Source organism: Etheostoma spectabile, chromosome 4 (genome assembly GCF_008692095.1).
Source record: "Etheostoma spectabile isolate EspeVRDwgs_2016 chromosome 4, UIUC_Espe_1.0, whole genome shotgun sequence".
NCBI classification, from domain to species: Eukaryota; Metazoa; Chordata; class Actinopteri; order Perciformes; family Percidae; genus Etheostoma; species Etheostoma spectabile.
In genome coordinates, this window is record NC_045736.1 from 19,434,500 (window position 1) to 19,459,621 (window position 25,122).

At 38.7% G+C, this 25,122-nt stretch overlaps 1 protein-coding gene and 1 long non-coding RNA gene across 2 annotated transcripts in view; one reads left to right on the forward strand and one right to left on the reverse strand.

Annotated features, from left to right (window-relative positions):
- col7a1 (collagen, type VII, alpha 1) overlaps positions 1-8,242 on the reverse strand; it is a 70,733-nt gene extending 62,491 nt beyond the window's left edge. Inside the window, exon 1 of the mRNA XM_032514472.1 lies at positions 7,845-8,242. The gene's annotated coding sequence lies outside the window, so the exon portion shown is untranslated. The remainder of the gene's footprint in view (positions 1-7,844) is intronic.
- The window catches only part of LOC116688438 (uncharacterized), a 466,907-nt gene that overhangs the window by 88,040 nt on the left and 353,745 nt on the right, over positions 1-25,122 (forward strand). The window lies entirely within an intron of this gene.

The window sequence follows — 25,122 nt, forward strand, 5'->3', positions numbered from 1 at the left end:
TGTTGGGTAAGTCATACAAACTTCATGTTGTTTTGTAATAAGCAGACAAGCATATACAGTGAATATAAATGAGTTATTTGTCAGTAGAACTTTAATAGATTATTTCATTGAACAGCTATAAGCCAATAGGCATGTAATTGAACACTGAGTTATTCGTCAGTAGAACTTTGATAGATTCTAGTTCTTGGGCTCAAATGCAGTATGGTCTTCAATCAGTTGTCGAATGTTGGATTCTAGAAATGATCCGTGCAGTGGGCGTGGCCTCAATATCCCGGCAGAAAGCTAACTAGTAGCCGATACCATTGGCCTTTAGCTTAACATATGAAGGTAGCTAGCATGCTGCCTTTGATTTACTATGGTTATGGTTATATACTGTACGTGCTAAGCTAACCATCAACGCTGTTTGTCAGTGCTATTGTTTCCAGCCTATCATAAACAAGTGGGCTATACATTTAACAAACATAGGTTAATAGCAATGGGTTAGGTATTCCCCCCCCCCTCCAAAAAAAAAAGAAAAGAAAGTACAAACTCCTGTATTTTAAAAAAACTACATGCTGGCAAGTAAGTAGTAGCCTATGCTGATTACTGCATGTGTGCCATGTGTCATTGACAAATATAGGGAGGACATTCAACTGAAGTTGCATAAAATCAGGTTGTTTTAACCGAGATTATGCTGCAAGATGTTTTTTGAATTTCCATATATTCCCATTAATTCCAATGGAAAGTGTCCAACTTTGAAAATTCCAAGAATTTTGCAACCCTACACTGAAGCCAGAGAAAATATTATCATACCTATCTTATCATGAAAACTCTGTGTAAACACTCACACTGGATGCAGGCTCTACAATATGTTTGCATGTGCACAACTCCAAAAATGAATGTCAAATACTTAGAACAACACATTCTCCCTGAACTGCAACCCTGAAACTCAAGTTAATAACTAATACGGTCTTTTCCGTTTAAAAACAAGTCTACATTGTGTAACCCAGATGAATATGTTCCTGTCCTGTGTCTCTCTACACCATACTTCAATGATTGTGTCTGTGAGTAATGAGCAGGAAATTGGCCTCATCATCACCCACTTTTTGGGTAACCTGTCCTCCCTTAACACTTATCTCACACACACACAACACACACACACACACACACACACACACACACACACACACACACACACACACACACAACACACACACACACACACACACACACACACACACACAACACACACACACACACACACACACACACACACACACACACACACACACACACACACACACACACACCACACACACACACACACACACACACAACACAACACACACACACACACACACACACGTTCGCAACTGGGAAGACACAATTACATTATCTATCAAGCACTGTAACTTAAAAAATACAACACCGTAAACATCAGTAGACACTCATAGTATGACATCCAATTTCTGGTTTTTTTGGAGGTCATTTCTTTCTACTCCTGTCCATCCTGATATTATTTAATAGGGATGTGCAAAAACATTTTAATTAAATTATTTTTGTTGTACGTCTACTGCAATTGCAAGAAAGATAGATAGATACTTTATTGATCCCCAAGGGGTAATTCAAGGTCCCAGTAGCTTACAGATATCACACACAACATACACATACATCATAACAGGATTCTATAAACAAATCCACATGAATGATAATTTATATACACACACACATATGCATACCTACATTCAAAAAGTAAATACAATTACTTACTGTGAATCTCTTTTTTTTTTTAAATCAAGCATAGTTTTTTAAATAAAAAAATCAATATATAATCGAATCGTGAGCCTAAAAATAAAAAATAAAAAAAATCAGAATCTTAACATCGTACACCCCATCAATTAATGTATATTGGAAAAAAATTGGGCAATGTCATGATTAAATATATAATCTGTTTATTTACTACATTACATGCAGTATTTATTTTATGTATTCTTTGTATTATCTGTGGGATGTTGATGATTTTGATTGCACTGCCTCCTAAAAACAAAATCCAAAATTTTTACCAACTCAAGGATTATACACAAAGCATTTCTGAACTTTTGTTTCCCACATGCCCAACCTGTTTTGACTAGAATTAGTGGAATTAAAAAACAAAAGAATCAATCCAAATCATGCCTCTTTGTGGCTTATACTTAGACTTTAGTATAGTGTTTTCACTTTTCTCCCTGCCATGTTGCTAAATGGATGTTTAACATTTGCTCTCAGTAATTGTGGTCCAAGATTTTAACCACAGATGGAAGTCATTCTCTGTGACAAAACATTAAAATGCCATTAAATTACAAAAAAAAATCTATCTAAACTATCACTCTCAGCCAATGTCAGAGACAGCAATCATCTGATAAAAGAAATCCAATGTGGATGTGGAGCACTTCTTTTCGTGACATCTAGTCACGTTCACCATTTTACAGGAGGTAATACATGACACAGCGGCTACTGCAAATAGTTGACAGATGTTGAGCCAAAAAAACAAACCTCTGATCTACACTGTAGAGCTAAAGTAGCTAGAGTAAACATTGTCGGGATCAAAGCTGTAAAAAAAAAAAAAAAAAAAAAAGAGTTTCAGTTGATGAAACCAAACGTATAAGTGAGAGCAGCAGGACTACAGCAGACAGAAGTGATTGTCTGAGCCTGTGTAGGAATGCAAAGAACTAAATCATCTGGAATTTGGTCGTTTTCATTGCTTGACATTTGGTTGGACTCAGAAGACTGACCAGAACCAGACTGACTGACAGTGTTTCCGCCAGAACTAGCCCACATTAAAGACAGCTGTAGTTGATCCATGCAGACAGGCTTGATAACATTCCCCACAGGCAGAAAACTACATTAAAGGGCTCTTACATTGCTGTAGTACTACAACTAGTATGGCTCCTACAATAGCTCCTACAGATTGTTTGAAATTTCGGGATGTACATTTATTTGCTTTCTTGCTACGAGTTACTTAGTTACGAGTTAATACCACTCTCATATAGGTCTGGTAAATATAAGGTTACGGCCAGCCACTTGTGAGCTTGGTTTAGCATAACGACTTGAAGCAGGTTTTAATTAGGGCTTTACTTGAAAAATTTATACGGCAATATATTGTAACATACTTCTTGCTGATGAGTGTAGCGATGCAGATACTTCTGTATCAATAAAGCAGCAAATGCTGTGTCAGCAGTTTTGAAAAAAGATACCCCCTGTCTGCAGTGCACAATAAAGCCAATGGCAGCCAAGGCCAATCCACATTACACAAACAGTGCATGTCTCAATTCCAACATTTATTCATACATGATAAATTACGGTGACAAGTTTAAGAATCATTTATTTGTAGCAACTGTACTCAAAATACAAACAATAAAGTGGTCTTAAATTGCATCCACACAGACCATTCTCCAACTTGTCATATGCTGACGGTTTGTCATGGGCCTCAGCACTCACATACACTAACATGCACCTGCAGACTGAGTGGCTATCAAAACAAAGAACAGAGAAGAAGAGAGTGTGATTCCATTCTTTACTCAGGACGCCATTATTTTCTAATTTCTTTACATAGCAAATATTTTTTTATTCTATAGTAATGTGTTGAATATCAAGTACACCTTCAATAACTCTGTAGCTGGAAACTAGAATTAGAAACTGAAAATTTAAATTTACTTTTAGGATCTCTGTGGGCCAGGATTTTAAGTGTTTTAAGTTGTGTGATTGCTGTAATACAGAATAATAAAGAGCTTCTGTTGTAGTAATTTTTAAATCAATGTGTTTCGCGATACGTATCCTATTGTGGACTCTGCATCGTGATCTGTATCGTGAGGTTGTAGGCAACACCCAGCCTTAGTTTTAATCCCGGCGCCCGTTAATCAAAATAGATTGGCCTTAAAACTTGTCATTTTCACACTTCAGTTTTTGTATGGATTAAACCAACAAGATAAATGGATTTCGTTAGGCTACCTTAGGAGAGAACCAAGCTAGCTGTTCCCACTGTCTCCAGTCTATATGCGGAGCTAAGCTAAATGTCTCCTGGATGTAGCTATTCATTTACCTACAAGCCTCTTTCCAACCAAGTAGTTACAGGAACGTAGTTATAGGAACAGTCCACTTCTACTAACTAGTTTCCCCCAAAAACAGTTTTCCATTCCCAAATATATATCACATCACACATATATATATATATATATATATATATATATATACACACATTACAATACACACACACACACACACACACACACACACACACACACACACACACACACACCACACAACACCACACACAACCACACCAGAGTATATAGTACACACGATGCAGCCATACTCTAAAAACTTGCATAACTGAAAATAGACACTGAAATCTGTTAGCCAATTACTCTTTTAATTTGTTTAAGAATGAACTTCATCCTAAAGCCAGAAGCTCATAATTAGGCATAAATGTTTGTTCCTTCTCTATGATGCAGAGCCCACAGACCCAACCATTTCAGAATCTTTGTCCCAAACACGCAGCACACACATTAAGCTTAATACGTTCAACATGTAATGCCCCTTTCCAAGATTCAAAAGGATGAATTGTAAGACTTCCACCTATGAAAATAAAATGATGTACACTTAGCTCCTTACCTGACACAGCTTGCTTGCCTTTGATGTTTTTTATTTTCTATTTCCTGTATGGAATCAAATGAAACAATGTTTAATTCTGGTTTGTGGGTTATTTAACAGATCCTAATTGAAAGGCATTAATGATTTGAGGGCAATTAAAAAAGCCAGCTGACAGAACTGAAAGAAGTGGCAGTAAATGTTGAAAGCATCAAAAAGAACAGAGATTTCTTCTTCTTCTTCCTACCACTCCCACAACACACCAAACTCCATTTTCAGGCCCTAGTCTAATCCATAGACAGTTAAAGAAATGTACCAACAGATCCCGTTGCTCTGGACGGAGACCAGTGAAGTCTATTAGAAGCACTTTTCCAGCGAGTGCCGAGCGCTACTGCGCAGCCTCTAACTGAGCTTGACAACGTAGATGTGACGTGAGCAACCTGTCTGAAAGTTGTAAGTCTTCTGGTAGCTGTGCCAAAAAAAAAAATCTTAATCATTCCCAATCTTGCAGAGACAAAGAGTGTAGGTATATGTAAGGAGATAACATAGGCACAGGCTAATTATTACTAACTAAAAGGCTAGTTAACATTAATAATTAAACCTAAATAGCTAATGTAAGTCAAAAGCTTCTCCTGACAATACAGTAATTTGTTGACAATGCGACAACAAGTTGTCCTTGGTTATGACACAATCTTTAGCCCACTTTTACAAAAACACCTGCTACAGAGCCATAACGTGAGATACAACGTAATGGAGCCTTTTATACATTGCCGTGTTTCTTTAGAAATAAATAATGGACAATTAGAGTCTTTAAACGCTTCATATGTAAAGTTATTCACTGTCAAAGTGACGTCAAAATGAATGGAAGTCAATGGGATGCTAACAGCGGGTGATGGCTTTGTAGCATTAAAATGGCGCCATAGGAGCTACGTTTAGAGAGGAGAGGCTTACCCCCTTGGTCTAATCTGATTACATACAATCCTGCTGGTATATAATCTCAAATAATTGTGGAAATTATGCACTGGGTTAGATCACACGCCAATTTTGGGAGTAGCCCACTTCCTCCGATAAACTCCTTTTTTATTACAGCATACTGTATGTAAAGATATTCATCAAGTACATTCCTATGTAGCATCCACACCTGGAATTTGAAGGATGAAGTAACTGGCTTATGGGTATGGCCGCACCCACTAAAGGCCACCTGGGAATCAAACCGAACATGCGTTGAAAGGTCAATTTCTTAGTAGCAAAGTGCAGCTAAAAGCAATCATCAACAGGAACAGGAAAGTGTGGTCTTAGTGTGAAAAAAACAACCAGTAAGCAATGGTATTGGCAAGGAAAGGACTTTTCAGGGACAGGAAGAAAAAGAGATTAGGACTCATCCCAAAGCTTCTGTTGAGAGCTGTACAGAGGCTGGGCTGTGCTTTTTGAAAGCTCAGCTCAGGCAGGATCACAGAGTTGTGGTTTAGTAGAGATGCCATTCTCCCAGGGGGGCAGCAGGCCACAGGCCACTGCAATGTGACAGAGTGCAGGATTGTGTAAGAGCCAGGCTCCCTCCACATAACATCAGTCATCAGGGACAGACAGTGGCACAAGTGGACAAGGGGATGGAGGGGTCAAAAGAGGACGGGCTGTCACAGAAAATTACCAAAGTCTCCTGCAAATTTGCTCAGACAACATGATTTTGTGTATTTAAGATGCCAAAAGCTGCTGGTGCCAAGAACAGAAGAGCCTTACTCTGAGGCTGTCTGGGAGTCAAAAACAGGCTAGACTGATCTCGTCACCTTGTACCTCTACCCTCAGGTCAAGTACAGCATCTTACACGTCCACCAATGATGGATTCGGTTTCTTAATCTAAAATAAACAAAAGTATTTTGAAAATCTTCTGTGACCCCTTGTTGAAACAAGTTTCAGAAGAAGCACTGATCTTATCCACAGTTTTCAAGTTCATTTCACAACCTTTGTTTTACTAATAACAAAAGCCAGATGGATTAACTCTGGGAAATAACTGCATTCATTAATGGGTTATCTCATTCAAAGATATGAATGAATGGAGACAAAAAATGAAAATCCCCTTGCCTGTAGCTAGTTTAATCCAACATAGTTAAGAGTCATTTAAGCACCAACGATCAAAACACACACTCAAAATAGTTCTGGCTGCAGAGGTTTTCCTCAAAAAGGTCCATTGTTGTTGATAAAATTATTTAAAATGTAGCTTTAAAAAATTATCTGAAAGTAATGTTCTCTTGAGAACAACAGAAATGGTCCCCTTATAAACACATCAAACACTCAGTAACCAGCAGCAGTCCTCCATAGATGACACACTTGGGATCAGTCCAGAGCCATCCGCTTCCACTCACACCTAAAACTTAACCAAGTATGGCTGAAGCAATGCAGTGGATAAAATGATTGAGTGAGAAAGTAGGATGTAAGGGTGAGGCAGAAAGGAAGAGTCTAATCAGTCCTGCTAAAATGTTTTTCTAGACATTATTTAAAAAGCCATGTCAATAGGGGATTTCTTTCAGTTGCATGAGCCAAACCACAGCAAAGACATGGATGTGCTCAGGAACAGACAATTGAAACCAATCTAGACACAAAGACAGAGGAGGAAGCGGAGGAGTGAGAGTCCCTTCCTCTGCGCTGCATCATGATGTGTAGCAGGAGTAATGCCCTGTATAACTAAATGAGTTCAGCTGAGGTCAACGTGGCTGTACACTCCCCAGTTTTCTTGTGCCCCTGTAATAAAGACTAATGCAGACACAGAGTGTTTCCAAGGGCAAAGGAGTGTAATTAGGTATGTCAGGGTTTCATTTAAAAATCCATTGCCAAGTATTTTGGTTCTAATCACCCAGAGGAATCATCTGATACATACACTTTCATAAAGTTCTGCTTGGTCTTGTTCAAAACCAAGGCTTGTGCTGCAGGGAAAGCAATAGGAGTGGTGTATTGGCTAGAATTCAGATAAGTGCTCTCCATACATGACTTATTGCTTGCCCAAATGTAGGCTACAGGCAGAGTAAATTAATGTATGGTATCGCAGACATATCATTAAGTTATGTCTCGATCCTGTAGAATTAACGCAGAAATTTAGCTAACAAGTTGTGCACAACTCCAGCTCAGAGTAGGCTACCACCGGTTTTCCCATCCAAGTATCTTTATTAAGCCAATGCACTCCAGACACAAGGGCCGCCACAGAGCCCAGTGCAGGACCTCATCTCTCCGCCTCTGCCTCATCTTACCTGGGGATCTCTGTAGCGTGCACCGGGGCCACAGCCTGCCGCTCCTCACCTTTCCACCTGTGGCATATCCAGCCTTAGCCCTCCGTGCAGTAGTATTCCCAGTCACCGCTGTCCAGTGTCACTGCTTCAAAAAGCCCACTCCACGACTATCCACTGTACAGTATAAGTTTGCTTAATAACTTAACTCCGGACGCTGCATCTCTGTAGGAGACAGTAACACCGTTTTTGATTCCCGAGGCTGCCAGCTGAACACAAGCAGCAGCAGAATAGTCCAGACTTGTTCGGATGCCTGAAGGGGAGTCCTAAGCTCTCCCTTTCTACTTGTTTTCCCCACCTCATTCTCTTTGCTTCTTGTCCCTCCCTGCTTCTCCATGAAACAACCAATTTAACCATGTGGCGCGAAAATAATAATTCCGCTACTTTTTTTCAGGTTAAACACAAGACGCTCGGGGTCACATGATTTTACGCAGATTGCCTTTATTTACGGTCAGCACACGTGGTTTAGTAGCAGGAACTTAGAGGTTGGAAGTGAAAATACCAAAAATGGCTGCATTGTTAGCTTCATAGTGTATGGTTAGTATGCATATACATTTACTCAAAACATTTCCTTGTTTTATATAATAATTAAATCTGCATTTTATTTTTTATTTTTTACAATGGAAATACTTCCCCTCGCTTAACACCTAATTTGTTAATTTGGTGCTTTACTAATGGTGTATAAAAAATTCTACCTGCTAAACATTAAATTAAAGCTGCTAGCATGGCTGTAGAATTCTTTTTTATCAAAAACTTTTCTTCGTTATATAGAAATTACTGTTTGTGATGAGAATCCGTCTGACAGACTAAGTCAACATACACTCCTTGATTCTATTATCTTCTTTCCAAAAAACTCTCTGAGGCTCAACCTCTAAATTAAATCAACATAAATTAGACTCCTCGCCATTCTTTACAGACTAGGCTACTTCCCATTGTTACCTCTAATTAGTTTGCTGTTCAATGTTACCATAGTAATATCTGCACAACCTTGTTCTACTCTTAATGGTGGTACTATTTTAGTATTGTATAATTCTTATTTATGCATTTTATTCGGGTTAACAGTGACAAACTGCTATACGCCAGACTGTGCCTGAATGTGATTGTTGGTCTGCAGTGGGTTTTATATTGTGTGTTGTTGACAATTTTGCACTCTTTGTGGGTTTTGCTGTGTGTCTGTCCATTGTGCTATGAGGTTGTGTTGGTCGTTAAGATGTCTGCACCAATGTCACATATTTCTGTGTTTTTATTATAGGAGATAAATGAAAATATGGTTTAGATTGAGCTCTGTCTTAGATTTTGATACAGACTGTTTTCCGAGCACCTTCTGGCCTCTCTCACATTAGAAATTAGATTACTGTGGCATTTAGTTTTCCTATGAAAATGTTCATTTTGCCGCAAAACTTCTGTAAGTGAAGTCACAGGAATCACATACACCTTCCCACCTTTCATTAGTATTTCTTTACGTTCTCCATGTCCTCCTTGTCAGAGGTGGAACTGAACATTTTTCTTATATAATATAATATAATATAAATGTGATGCATTTTGTCAATCATGCATGTTTCATCCCCGCAATTTTAGGATAAAAACTGCCTTGACAACACACTTGCTGTTCAGATAGATGGTGTATTATTTTTGTGCATCCATTGCTTCTAAGCCACTAAATTAAAGTTTGTACATTTAGAAAGAGAGTAGACAGTAGGGATGAGGATCACCAGAGGCCTCACAATACAATGTTATCACAATACTTATGTCATAAGATATTTTTGCTATTTTTAACATTTTGCAATATTCTGTGATGTACTGCCATGTATTACCTTTTAGAACTTTAATTTTTTCCCAATTTTAAATAATGTCCCTAAAAATATTGCAGGCAGACGGGCAGGCAAAGCTCTAAAGAAATCAGTGCAAGACAGATGTGTCATGCAGTTTCAATCTTTTGAACCAACAGAACTGAACCCATCAGCATGCTGCACTAATAAAAAACATTCCAGCACTAGAATGTGTGTACTCCCGGCTCTGCTTTCTTTAGGCCTGTGTTGGCTAAGGACAATAGAGACAAGATGTCTTGTGGTTTAAACTGCTTCAATTTGCACTTTGCACACGATTTCCCACAATTAAATCTTCTTCACATATGTCATGACATCCCTCTGTGCAAATCATAGCCAGGATATAATAGCAAACAGTCTGAAGGTTAGGAAGGCTAGTTTGTGCGGTAGGTGCATTTTTGCTTTAATATAGTTATCCCAACTGTTTTGATGGATTTGTTCAGTAGGCAGGTGGAGACTGTGGTTATAGGTAAGGGACCATGGCTTTACCACTGCTACCGGCATTTAAATGTAGGGTTTTGTTAAAAACAAGGACAACTGGCACGCTCAACAAACCCACCGGAAAAAAAGTGGAAGAAACATAAATTATATCTCTAGGGTATCATATCTTATTTCATTGATGTGTAGCCACGCAGGAGAAGATGTCCGTAAAAAGATATCACATCACCAACAAACTATTTGGCCAACAGTAAGCAATTTCTGTCATTGTCTGCCAGCACTATCACTTCTCATGCGAGGGTTCAGTGTGGAGAGGCAAGCAGTAGGACCCAGCAAAGCAGAAATAAGAAAAAAAGATAGAGTGCAATAAGTGGAAAGTAACCCCCTATCTGCAAGCTGCTGTCAATCAACATTCAGCAGGTGTGAGCATTTTTTTAGTGAGGGAATGGGTTGGAGTTGGATATTTAAAAAAAAGAAATCATCATTTGGCTGTATTTCTCAGATTTTGTAATGCATTGCTGATATCTCAATATCCCACAGATATTTATAATTGTCATCTCTTTGACAATATCTTTGATTTCAAAATGAAATTCTTTGAAATTCCTTCTGCCGTCTACATTATAATTATTTAGAAAAGTGAGTACATGTAATTTTATTTGTTATTCAGAAAATACTGTATTTTAATGGATTTATCACATTTTCTCACTGTTTCAGAGGACTTGTTTTCAAGATGGAGAGAGGAATGCAAAGGGATTGAATGATGACATGTGATGTCTTCCTTCTGTGCTTTCTTTTGGGATTGACACTAATCCTCCTATTCTCTCTTCTCCATCACTGGTTGCTCTACATATATAGCTGATTTAACTGGATTTGAAGAATTGTGACAACATGGGGGAACGGAAAGATTACAGAAAAGTGTAGTGTTTATTCTTTTAGGGAGTAATTTTCCCTTTCAGCTTTATAAATATACTATTTTGTGGGTGGATTTGGTGTTTTCTCTGTGATTATGTATACAAGTTTGAGTGCGGACTGGTGACAAGTGACAAATCGGCTTACGTTCATGTCTTCGGAGACAGAACTAAAGCTTAGTGTGTGTTTGCTTGGAGTTATCTTTAGGAAGAGTGTGTTTCTGGCTGTGTTTCTCACCTCAGTCTTTTAGGCAGAGTTGGAGAAGAGAGAGGCAGACGAACAGCTACGTGCTCTTGTTTTTATCCTGCAAAAAAACATTTTCGCCTGCAGCTTTCTCTCCAAATACCACCTGTCCAGGTGATAAATAGCACAGTGACCTGCTCTTTTGCCTTCATTACAGAGGTGATAGGGGAAACGGGAGAGAAAAAGTAAATTTTATGCTTGGACAAGAAGAATGTATTGAAAATGTTCTATAAGTTTAACAGATTTACCAAGAAAACAGTATAAGAGTGGTTTGGTGGTGATTTCTTTCTGTATGTGTGCAGCAAAATATTGAGCTTTTACAACCACAGGGTTAGGGAATGTAATGTATCATTTCAAAATTGAAAGGTTGGCACAGTGATTGTGTATGAGACAAGTTTATGGGAGTCTGAATGTGCAATGCACAAACTGTCCATCACACTTTATTCAGGTAGTCCAATTAAGTGCTATACTGTTCAAAGTCACAATAATGTGCCACACAAAAGTTGTTACACAAAAGTGGTCTGTAGGTATTCTGTGTCTGGGCCAGGATTAATGTCTGAAATACAGTCCAGTAGACTCAGGCTTTAGGTCAACACGTAAGTATACATTTAATCCATAATCTCAGATAAAACGGTGGATTGTTGTTTTTACACTTTGCTTTTTTAAGGGATTAAACAAACGAGATACAACTTGTTAATCAGTTAGCTTTAGAGGTGCTAGTTGGTCAATGTTGTTACTTTTGGACAGAACCAGGCTAGCTGGTTCCCTGTTTCCAGTCTTTATGCTAAGCTAAGTTAGCCAGGGTCCAGGAGTAACTTCATACTTAGCCAAACACTTAACTGGATCAATCTTCTCATCTAATTATTGGCAAGAAAGCCAAATGTGGTATTGCTCCTTTAAAGTTAAGGTTATTATTAGAAAAAAATATTAAGTACACCTACTTTTTGTAGTAAATCTGATATGTCTTGTATAATAGGGAAGTAAAAGAATTATTGGTGGGGGAACACATTCAAAGCATTCAAATGTTATTGATAAGCCCTTGGAAGTGGAACTAAATGAACAGCTTTGACTGAAACCTGCATTTATCAGACAAAGGAAACATATTAGGACATTTAGCTGTAATTTCTGGAACATATTAGAAAAATATTGCAAAATTTAAAAGAAATTTTCCAAAAGAAACAGGGAAGAAAAATACATGTTATATAAATGAATTGTATTTAATTTATTTGAAACACCAGCCTTTGTAAATCATAACAAAGAATATACAGTATATTTAGAAATCGTACAAGAAATGTTGATGTTTTTTCTTGTTTATTATTCTAAACTACATTATTACGACATTTTATGTTGTCTTCTTTTGGAAATGGAAATTGTATTCTCCTGGTATAATGCCTGTGTACATATAAGTTCAAACCAAATCACCTTATATTATGTTACCAACCTGCTCTTCTGTGTCCAACCTATCAGTCCCACACACACCAAATTGCATAAAAATTGCCAGTAAGAAAGTCTTGATATGACAGCTTGAGAATAAAAATATAATGCAAATACAGAATACATGTACTAGTTTTTTAGGATTTAAAATAACATTTGCAAACGTTACAGTGGAAATAAAATCTTTGTGTGTGTTTGTGTGTTTGTGTGTGTATGTGTGTGTGTGTGTGTGTGAGAGAGAGAGTGTGTGCCCATTTGACTTTTTGGGACAGCTGAGCACTTTAAAAGGTGAGAAGCTCTCCCAGCAGAGTAGTACAAACAAAAAAAGTGGTCTACTTCTGCTTTCTTACTCAGCAAAGTAAAGTGTCATGCTAAATATTTGTAGACTTTGTCAGTTGTCTTGTTTTGGGATTATTTTACTGAAGTAATGACAGTATGAGTATTTTCTATTTACATATTCAAGTCTGCAAGTGAGATTGTGATCATGGACTCCCTCTGCCCCTTGGTGTGTGTGTGTGTGTGTGTGTGTGTGTGTGTGTGTGTGTGTGTGTGTGTGTGTGTGTGTGTGTGTGTGTGTGTGTGTGTGTGTGTGTGTAAATAAATGAATGCATGCTGGTATATAAACAGCCAATAAAATGTAACACAGTTCATCTAAAATATGTTTAATGCCATCAGTTACTCTAATGGTTGAACATATTGTGCATTAATTATGATGTCTCAACAGAAAGAGGTATAAATCATTATTTACTTGAGTTGTTTTGGCTGCTTTTTACTTCTAACCCACTTCAACTAAATTTAAGAAATAAATCTTGGATTTTTGCAGCACAATGTTAACTAACTACTACAAGTACCGGTTATTTTTTCAGATTTTACGTACAAAACATACACACCAGTTTTTTTTAAGTATGATGCATTGCATTAGATTTGAGCACCCGTAGGTTCATGAGGCAGTTAACATGAGCTACGCAGCAAAAGCAGCTTACATGTTAGTCAATAATAATAAAGATCCAATAATATAATAACAAAACACTGACAGGGGGCCATTCTGCATTGATAGTACTTTAACTCTGAAAGCTTTCAGTTAGTTTTGTTGCAGACAAATTTTGATTAGGATCTAAATACTCCAAGAATCCCAAAAACAATTCTCATGAGATTATATCAATTGTGAAAAGTATTAGAAGGTAGAAATGAAGCCATAAAAATAATTTATTATTTTTAAAGGAAGTGAGTAAAATTGTACTTCCCTTGCTCACATTATATTGTACATGTACATTGCTCCACTGGTGCTTTGCGGCAACACTAGTACTAGTAGTGCCTGTATCTTACACTTTTCCACTGTATGTCTTTTTCCAACAGAATATAAAAGCCAAACAAAGCCCTCTAGATCCACTTAACATGGAGAATGAGGCAAAACATTTCTTTGAAAGCAAGATCTTTAAGAAGATGAAATCTGCGAGGAATACCTTCTTCAGATCGAAACCAAGCGAAAAAATCCAGCTGACAACAGGACGGGATTTGGATGATGCTGTCAAGTTAGAAAGCAGTGTCTCAAAATCTGTCTCTCCTTATCCTGTAGAGGCATTTTACACTGCCTCAATACACTTCAGTGAGGACAACAAGGCTGCTGAGGAATCAGACCTGACCTCTGTCCTTCTGGAACTGGTGAATGTGGCAGATAAAGACGTCACACCAGAGATTGTCATGGACAAATTGATGAAGGACAACTTGGTCACAGACATTGGGTCGGCCAGCAGCAACTCAAGATTTATAAACACTAATCTAACAAAACCAGGATCTCCATTTCCTGGAGAGGGGCCCTTCATTCCCTCCCAGGAAAACAACAAAGTTGTCTGTGTGACCGGTTTCACTGTCAGTACACAGACGTCTTGTGATCCTGTCAGGACAGATGAGAAACCTTCGGACTTAGTCGGCGTATTTCCAAAAGCTTGCTGGGAGGAGACAGTTATGACACAGAAACATTCAGATTGTGAGAGTAAAGAGGACCAACTGACAGATGAACATACCATCAAAGTCCATTAGAAGAAGTCACCGTGGTGGAGCTGCTTTAGTAAACTACTGAAGAAGAAGGTCCACCCGGTGTCAGATGAACAAATGGACGAGACCGTCACGTTGTCACCCAATAAAGTGTCATCTGGACTCTGCTCATCTCCACAAGACACATCCAGCATCGGCTCAAAGCCCTCCAGTAAGCAGAACTCCCCCCCTCTGGAGATAGTTGATTATGTATCAGAGGATGAGGAATTTCCAGCAGAACATACTGGAAACGCCCCATCTTCACATTCCATCAGCTGTTCTCCAACAGCCTGCCTGGAGGATGAGGTCGTTGTTCCAGAAAACCTGAAAAGCCCACCCCTATCTACAACTCAGACAGAGGTGAGAAGTTCTTCTCGTCATCAGATTGGTGACTCTGGCAGCGGGAAAAGTGATGTTGGGACAGAGCAGGGTGTCATGGTTGCTTCTGACACTGAAGCCAGTGAGACCCAGGCTGAGAAGAGCAACATAATCAGCCCATATTGTAAGGTAGGGATGAATTTACCTAGGGAAGGAAATCTATTTGACTAGAAATTGACAGTGAGTTCACAGTTCAGATTCATTAAACAGCCTAACTGAAGGACCTCTACTGCTCATTTTTCATACACAAATACATTTTGATGAAACAATTGGTTACTCTTACTTAAGCAAGGTTGTGTATGCAACAGTATTGCTTGCAATTAAGCTTTCTCACGTATTCCTAACTTTACTCAACTATTTAGTTAAGGATCTGAGGTTGTAAAGTGAAATGTATTCAGTGCATTCAGTCAACTTCAACGGTCATCTTTATGTTGAACTATACAAGTTTATTTTATTTTATTATATTTCTGTACTTACCCTGTTGTTTTATTTCACATATCCTAAAATATATATATATATATATATATATATATATATATATATATATATACATATAGTAGGGAGGAAACAAATATAGGAAAAGAGGAGAGGGGGATGAAGAGGGATGAAATATTTTGTTGTTGTTTTGTTTCTAAATTGTACACTAAAAGCAATCCCCCTCAGTCCTCCTTTCTTTTCTCTGTGTTTTGCAACAGAAACTACAAATTGATAATAGAGCTCTCTTTTGTGTTTTAATAAATAATTTGTTTACAAAACGCCACAGTGTGCTCACAAGCTAGATATCTGTGAGATTAAGATATTTGTCCCTGGCCACAGCTCATTTACTGTAACAACTTGACTTTCCCAGCTCTGTGATGTGTCCTCATCAACCTTTAAGGGGCAGACAGAAAGCTGCAGCTGATGTTAATACTGAGTTTCTAATAACAGAGTAACATGTCTGAACAAACTGATGCAGACAATGGCACCGTCTTTGATGATTCACCAGTTTAGCATTGTGGCCCTTGGCTGGAAGATCTGACACATTTTACAGTAAAAGATTTGAAGGTCCTACCTCAGGATTAGACAAATCCACACATCCTTACTGTAATATAAGAAAAAGAAGTTCAATAACCAACCTTCCCTTTCCTCTTTAATCTCTTTATAACTGAGCCTTCAAATTATTTTCACATTTTGGTGAATACGTATAACGTGAATACGTATAACAATAATGACAGATAAACATGTGCATCGTTTAATTCTGTTCTTTCGGGAATCGCATACCTTCACATTTTGGGTGTGGTCCTGCTTTTACTTTACTTTAGCTTTTTCAAACAATACCACTTTACCTTTAAAGCCATTCCATAACTCTCTATAACAACAGGGTTCAGAGGCTTTAAAGTCAGTGTTGACTAGCAAATACCACAGTGGTGAGCTGTGTTGCTTTGCTTACATGAGTTGTCTGTGTGTGTGTGTGTGTGTGTGTGTGTGTGTGTGTGTGTGTGTGTGTGTGTGTGTGTGTGTGTGAAGATGCCTCTTCTAGAGTCTTTCAGATGAAAGATGAACGTATTATCTACACTTACAGTAGACTGTTGACTATACACTTACAGCCACATCCCTTAATTTTACAACCTACCAGTTCAATTCAATTCAATTTTATTTATACAGCGCTAAACCAGACCAGTGGGTCTTTCAGTATCAAGTTAGTGACAGTAACTTCTTGCTGAGAGTTAGATAAAAAGATCAATGATGCTCTCATGTATGTATGGTTAATATAAAGCTACAGTCAGCAGCTAATTAGCTTAACTTAGCACAAAGACTGGAGACAGGGGTAAACAGCTAGCCCGGCTCTATTGAAAAGTAACAAAATCCACCTTTCAGCAAATCTACAGTTTAACTCACTAATTTACATATATCTCATTTGTTTGATTCGACCAATAAGCATAAAAAGAACATTTGTCCTTTACAGGTGGTTATTTGTCTGACTATTTCTTGGATGGGAACAGCTGGTTGGCCAGCTAACCAGCTGAGACCTCTGGAAGTTATAAGGTTCAAATCTAGTTGTGACCCTAACTTCATGTTATTGCCCTTTTCCACTCTGTATATTTGTTGATGACACACTATTTAATAAGAAAAAAATGCCTTTGTTCAGTCATAGAAAGTCCTGGATAATAGTGATGGCTAATGTTCCAGAGTTTAAAAAGTTATTCATCAAATATTATATTCTGTCATTGTACTGTATGAAGACAATAGACACTTTTCAGAAGTACCTTCTTGCAACTTGTATTATTCTCTGTATCATTCTTAAAGCTTTAGCCCAGAGAGTCAGTTACATTCAAGCCATTGCCAAATGAGTTGATGCAAAGCTAAAGAAGACTATCAGCTTCACACAACTCTCTCTGTATTTCTCAGTATGGCTATGTTTAGAACAATCTGTCGTCTGGCGACTTTTGCACGCAGAAACTCGCGAGTGAAGATAATTACCTCTTCTGAAGAGTCCATCGGGTTTTTTTTAATGTCCGTGTTCTCTTTGGCAACAAGTAACTTTGTGGAGGAGGGGAGGGGGCACCTGCTCAGTCACGGAAGGCTTGTATCATGTGGATGCAACACCAGTGGTGTTGCCATTACTTAGAATTCCTCATGGGGGCAACAGAAACTAAGCAATATAGCTTTAAATAAAACAATGTTGACTGTAGATGTGGTAAACAATACAACAAAAGTAAAATTTTAGAAAATATTTAGTGAATGAACATCGTAGATATGGGCAACTTGAAGCCAAATAGCTTATACTAAGTGAGGAACATGAAAGGAAAGTTGATAGTCACAGGTGGGAAATGTTGAGGTTAAGCTTAAGGGGTGTGTGCAGTGAATGTATAATTCCTTCTTTGGTTTTCAGACACATGACTAAGAAAATCCTCACACTGTGTCCCAAACAAACATTTAGGGAGTTTCTTAGAAACCCATCTGTCTCATGTCAATGCAACTGGGTTAGAGCCAATGGATAAACACAACAACTCTCTGAGATCCTCTAGTGTTTCAAGGTAGAAGTACAAATTATTTTACATCAGCAGTTCCTGCAGAAACCGCCTGGAGCGTTGGTTAAGATCAATTTACCTCTCCTTTGTCCATTTTTGAGGAAGTCACTGTGTCTGATGTGTGGATTGCAATGATTTGACTTGCATGTGCATTTTAATTGTATACATTACTTATTTTTTATGTGTCTTTATTGCACAGTGAGTCAGAGTGAAACGAATTGCTCTGTATGTCTTCCACACATTGCAGAATTGACAATAAAGTTGACTAGACCTGTGGCTGGGTTAACTCCGTTGGTAGAGCAGATGCGCAGATATAAATGTTTACTCAAAGCAGCGGTTGGAGGTTCGACTCTGACCAGTGGCATTTTGCTGCATGTCGTTCCCTCTCTCTCTCTCTTCCCTGTCCTGTGGAAATTAAGGCCTAAAATGACCAAAAAAATCTTTAAAAACAGAAAAAAGTTGACTTGACTTGATGTACACAAATAATGATTAAAATAAATAAAGGGTACAATAGAACCACCAGTAGAGGGAACCACAGGACAACAACAGTTTCTTTCACTTCTAGTCATGCAGTATAACAAAAAACTGTGTAGTTTAGGACTTTAGGAAAGTGAAGTGTTTCTTTTTTTTAATGAGATTAATGTCATCACAACTGGAATGGAAATCAACTTTGCCTTTAACTAGACGATTGTCCTGTTTGTTTATACAGCCAATTAATGTGGCTGCAGACATACACACATTGGTTGTCTGTAGCGTTACTCTTTAATAAAACTGGCTAGAGGAATATTCTGAAGGCGTATCAAACTGAGAAGACTGAACTGAATACGTAACATGCTCACAACATGTCATTAAACTACATCATCCCCAGAGAGCAGCACAGATTCAGCCAGAAAAATATCCACATATCACATAACATGAGGAAAACAACAAGCTGAGAATCCAGGTGAAAATGTCAAAGTTCAGTTTACTCAGAGGATTTAGATGCATAAAGTAGAATGACAAGGTTTTGTTCTACAACAAGGCAACAGTAAAGCCAAGTCTCCGTGACCTTTTGTTTAGAACAGAAACAGAAATCTCTGGGAGCAGCTGAGGATGAGTGTGTTGTTGTCTCACCATTTGGCCAAAAGCAAATTTCATCACAGAATTTAAAGTGATCAAAATGAAGCGCTTATAATTGTTTTGAATATACAATAACTGTCTCATCTTATACATGGGTGACATTGTCCACTGTTAAACCACACATTAAGAGCTTTTAATGTCATAAATTTTCCGCCCTTGGCTTTTGCCTAGAGTTTCTGCCAGCATGTTCAGACCTGTCAGTTCGTTACACTGCAAAAAGTGGAGCAATAATGGGCAAGTCGTGGATTACAGCTTCCCTGTGCCTGCCCATCCTAATGTTTTCAGTCTAGATTTTAAGGAATTATTGATTCATCATTTATTCTTCAGTTGTCAAACATGCACAGCTGGTAACTAAGCAACAGTGGCACTTTCATACATTTTGTGAAAGAAGATGAATAGATATTCATTTTTCTTACACAGATTAATAATACACACACCCATCAAGATTTGCTCCTTTCATTCCTCTCATAAATTATTTCTGCAGTAAATAGCACACAAAGACACATGTTGAAGAAAATTAAAGAAGGCTTTGGGGATTCCTCATAATGAGAGTGAGAGGTCTTTTCTATCCTCAAGAGCCTTTTGAATAGACCCCAGCCTGGTCTTTTTTGTACATAATCACATAGACTTCCCCCTATAATCCTTTCAGCCCTTTGGACGCACACACGCATGCACTCACGCACGCACGCACACACGCACGCACGCACGCACGCACGCACACTTACACTGAGTTGAGGGGACTCACAGTATTCTTTTCCAAACAACACCCTCTCTCACTATCAATATTCACTTTATACACTACTACACGTGACACTGCAAAAAGTGAAGCAATAAAGGGCAAGTCGTGGATTACAGCATCACATTGCCAACTCAGCTTAATGTTTTTGTGAAATTCAGTCTGGGTTTGAAGGCGTTATTTTACAGTATCGATGAATGGTCTAAGGCTGCTTCCCTGTGTTTATTTCTCACTGCAGTTCATTGCCATGTGATGACAGAGGACTGGCATCATCTTTCCGTCTTGAAGCCCTCCCCTTTGGATGCAGTCTGGTCTGTGTGTGTATGATAGACTTGGTTCTTGGTTGACCACTGCATACACCCATAAATCACTGTGTTCCTAATTGTGCATTTTAGCTTGTGTTTGTTGCATCTGTCTTCAATTGTGTATTAATCTTTATGAATTTGCCCTGAGGCATGAAGCAAAGCCAGTAATTACACAGTCACAACCATAAATACGGGACAGTCCTGTATGTGCATGCGCAGATCACCCTCACTTCGACATGCAAAGTGAAGAATTCCATGAAGAGTCATTAAATGCGTCACAGTTTTAGTGTGTGTGTCTGTGCTTGTCTGAGGTAAATTAACAGCTTCTGTCATGTTCACTATATCCCTTCCTTCCACTTCCTCTCCCTCTCTCTGGTTTCTCCATCCTCTCGTTTCCCTCTGTCTGTCCTGCCAAATGCTCAGGGTCTTTGTTTGTGTTAGTTGTGTGTTTTAGGCTACTCTTACTGGGCAAACATGCTCTGTTTTCGTGAGTGAGGTTTTGTCACTTTGTCAGAGCTTCTGGCTTGACCTCCACACACACTCTACCACATGTCCAAACACACACCTCAAACAAGCTCAAACACACAGTTTGTCCAGCCTGAAAGAGGCTATAATCAATATTCTTATAACAACACATGACTACTTGTATGTTAAGTTACTTGTAGTAATGAACCCATAGAGAATTATCACCTTTTAGCATCTTTCAGCTCATTGTGTAGCTGTGCGGCACTTTCGTTTCAGTTAACTCTAACCGCTTTCATCACTGTTGTGTTAAGCCGCAGCAGGCAGCTGTTTTCAGTGAATTAGCTCTAAAAACCTCACTGTACACTACTTGCTCAGCAACAAACAGCAGACAGACAAAGTCAGCAGCTAGCCTGTGAACATGGAACACCCATTGTTGTTTAAAAACTATTGAAGACACATCAGAGTTACACCACTCCACTGGGGACATGTTCCTTCATCAGAATTGACGTGGGCACTGTAGTCAATCCCATTTCACCATCCTGTTGCTGTAAATACTCACTAATTGCACCAAATGTGTGTTAATCTGCTTAAAACAGTCCCAAACATTTTGCTGGGTTAGCTCAGTTGGTAGAGCAGGCACATATTTGTGGAGGTTTACTCCTCGATGCAGTGGCTGCAGGTTCAATTCTAACCTGTGGCCCTTTGCTGCATGTCATTTCCCTTTCATGTCTTCATTTGTCCTGTGGAATTAAAGGCTCAAAATGTCCCCCCCCCCAAGAAAAAAAAATATAAACAAAATAAAAATAGTCCCAAAAAAACGTACTACTTCCTGTTTTTAAAGATTAACGTCTTCAGTAGAGTAAAATGGGCTGTCACAAACATAAAAGTATGAAAGTCGAAAAGTCTCAAGAGAAGGACTAACACATAGGTTAGGTTTTGGTCTTTTTATGGTATTTGTTTGCGGTAATAAAAATGTTGAATAAATAAAGATTAACGTCAGCCTCATCCTATAACTGTCATATTGTAATTCCACAACTCAGAGTTTTTATGTAAAGTAGCACACTTTGCTGTATTGAGCCATCCAGGCAGAGTTCTGCCCATAAACAATTCAACAAAGTTTGACAAAGTTCAACAAAGAAAGCTCTGCTTCTGAAGAGCGACCTTTTGTAAACATTAGGGCTCTGAGTCTGTATATGGAAGCCTGTGAAACTGTCCTGATGTGTGTACCGGCTGCCTGGCCTGTTACTGACATTGGTGGACTATCATGGTGTGTTGTCTTTGTGTCGGGGTCCTGGGCCTGGCACCCATCACACACAGGAAACAGGCCCTGGCCCCGAGCTCCACATTAAACACACAGGAAATACACACAGGAAACCGTGTCTCAACCTTATGTGCACGGCTTGCACACTCCTCCGTTCCTGCACCCCTCTCCTCCAGATCCCGGAGGGGGGCTGGCCGCCAATGCCCTGCTGCACACTCAGCTGACAACCTGTCTAATTTCTTTGCAGTGTGTACAGTCTCCTGTTCCCCCTCCTACCCCCTCACCCCACATCCTCCACATCCCACACAGACATGCAGACTCAGACCTACTATGAGCCCTGAAGCAGTATCTGCTTTTTAGAAGGCAGGAGTCCGGGCAGAGTACAGCCCTCTCTCTGTAAAATGCATCAGGAATTCACTAAAAATGCCCTGTCTCACGCTTTGATACAATTCTGCATATTCTTTATCACAATGTGAGAAAGCTCATGCACTGAAATCTCTGTCTCTACAGCTTGAAATTGCTTGAAATCTTTTCTCTGTTTTCCTACTTTTGTGGCTCCAGTTCTCTCATGACCTGGAATTTCCACAACATCCCAGTCACATGTGGGATACATGCCGGACCATTTGTTTTAAAATATGTAAAAGGGTATGTTTTAGAAGAGGAGTCATAATGCTGTGAAACTATCCCAACATAATAAATGTAAAGTAAGGTTGACATTACATGTGTGTTAGAATCATGCATGATGATAAATTCCTCCTCTAGTTGGTACCAGTATAGCTCGGTATGATCATCACAAATACCCTGACAACAAGTCTTTCTTTCCTGACTGCCCTCCCCCTCTGCATAGCTCCTACAATCATTAAGTCCTTAGAGACTAGATACTGAAGACCCTGTGTATTTACTGTTGATTAATCAATGCCCATGTTTAGCTCTCTTGTTTGGAAATTTCTGTTTCACTTTGGTGCCAAAAGCCCATGGCACTTATAATGACTCTTCATCAAACTGGGATAAAAACTATTTTCTTTTGTTTGCTTCTACAACCAATGCAGCCGTTTCAGTACAGTAGGCTACTGTACTCAAAGTACAATTTTGAGGTCCATCTAATGCTACTTTATCCCACTATATTTCAGAGGCAACATTTTTACTTTTTTTTGCATTTATCTGATAACTTTAGTTATTAGTCACTATACAGAGTCAGAATGATAATACAAAATATGATTAACTGTTACATCTTTAGATATTATTATAGGTTAAGATATGACATTATCCCCAAGAATAAATTTACAATCTACCAATAATTATAATAATTAAAATAAGCACCGCCTTAAACAAGTGACATTATATTAATTATTGGATGCATTAATAACCATTAATGCATACAATAATTATAGTACAAAAAACATTATTCTGAAATGAGACATTCTGACACTGCTTTTACTCTTGGTACTTTACGTACATTTCACTGCTAATGCTTTTGTGCTTACACTGTGGTATTGCTTCTTTTACTTAGGTAAAATATCTCAGTAGTTATTCCACCACTGTTCTTGGCTGGTTGGAGGGTTTCTTAGACTAATTGGTCAATTGATTTAACTGAAAACTGTCAGAGGACAGGAATTGCAGAGGACTAAAGTGATGCCAAAGGGCCTCTTCATATTCAAAGACCAAAGCATTTGATCAATGTTACAGTAATGTCCGATTCATCGCCAAGACTTTGCAACTGTTCATCAACTACTTGAATAAGAAGAAGTGCTTTAGTATAAATGTGAACCTCACTGTCATTCCATTCATCAGCAGTCTTGTTTCTGAGCCTGCCCACCATCTGGTTCACATGTTTGAGTTTCCAAGATGGGGCTATCCATCAGTGAGATTGAGTTCTCCTGAATTTTTGCTCTCTCACTTTCCTGTATCTCATGATGTCTGTTAGTGTCTTTGTCTGTTTTTTTTTCTCACTGCTCTTTCTCTGTCTTCACACAGTCACAGTAAAACAGATAGAATTGAGCACATTTAATGTAGCACACCCACTAAGGGAAAATTTCCTGGGGTTAACATAAGAGCAATAATGCAAACTGGAGTAACAATACATGCCTCGTACACATTCATGCATTACTTTCTTTAATTTATATTTGACTATGGATGGAAAGATGTGCTGAAGCTCAAATCTACAGGCTACAAGGGCGTGATTAGGTGTGATGGATAGGGGAACGGGAGAGAGTCGTGGTAATGTTTGATATTTGAAGACATGAGCTATCTTTGACTCCTTTGAGCTTTGACTGGAAAGATGGATTAGGAGTTTCATCTTTTGGAGAGGCAGTAGGCTGTTCATATATCCTTGTGACACTGAGCTATGGCTGAATTGAAAACCGACTCTTGAAGTTTCAGCCCATGCTGCCCCCCATCAGCCCCTCAAGGTAGAGTGACCTCTCTTTCCAACCTCTGGTGACCTTACGTCGGGACCAGACTGCCTGATGGATGTTCACCTGGTTTTCATTACTTATCAATCAAAACACTTCTCACATCAGCAGCCATCCTTGTGTTGCAAGCAAAAATTAGACCAAGAGGTCTAATGTTAGTTGGGTATTATTCTTCTAATTTTAAACATGAATAGGAAATGTTAAGAAGCTCCACATGTAACTTAATACATGTGGCAGCCTGTTTATTACTCTTTGAGCACCATCAGGAAACCTGTGTGTGTATAACCCCACTGTTTCAGTCCATTGACCTGGTATGGCAAATCAGATAAATGACAGGTTAGCTCTATGAAACAGCTCATCATCTGTGCCTATATTCTGTTACTCGGCCCTGACTTACCTGACATGTGTTCAGAGGGCAGGATCCAGATGGAGGCACGACACATATGAATAGGAATGGTCTCAAGGATCTCTATTACATGTAGATACAAGCAACCACACGCACACTCACACACACACACACATGCACATCAATGCATCACAGCTGTATTGGAAAAAGCAGTTAGTAAAGCAGTCCCAGTGAAACTTATTTTTCCATTTAGAAACATGTTTCTGAAAGGTGCAGCACGTTTTAAAGGAATAAGGGGGCATGTGATATGAGTAAATTAGGCCCTT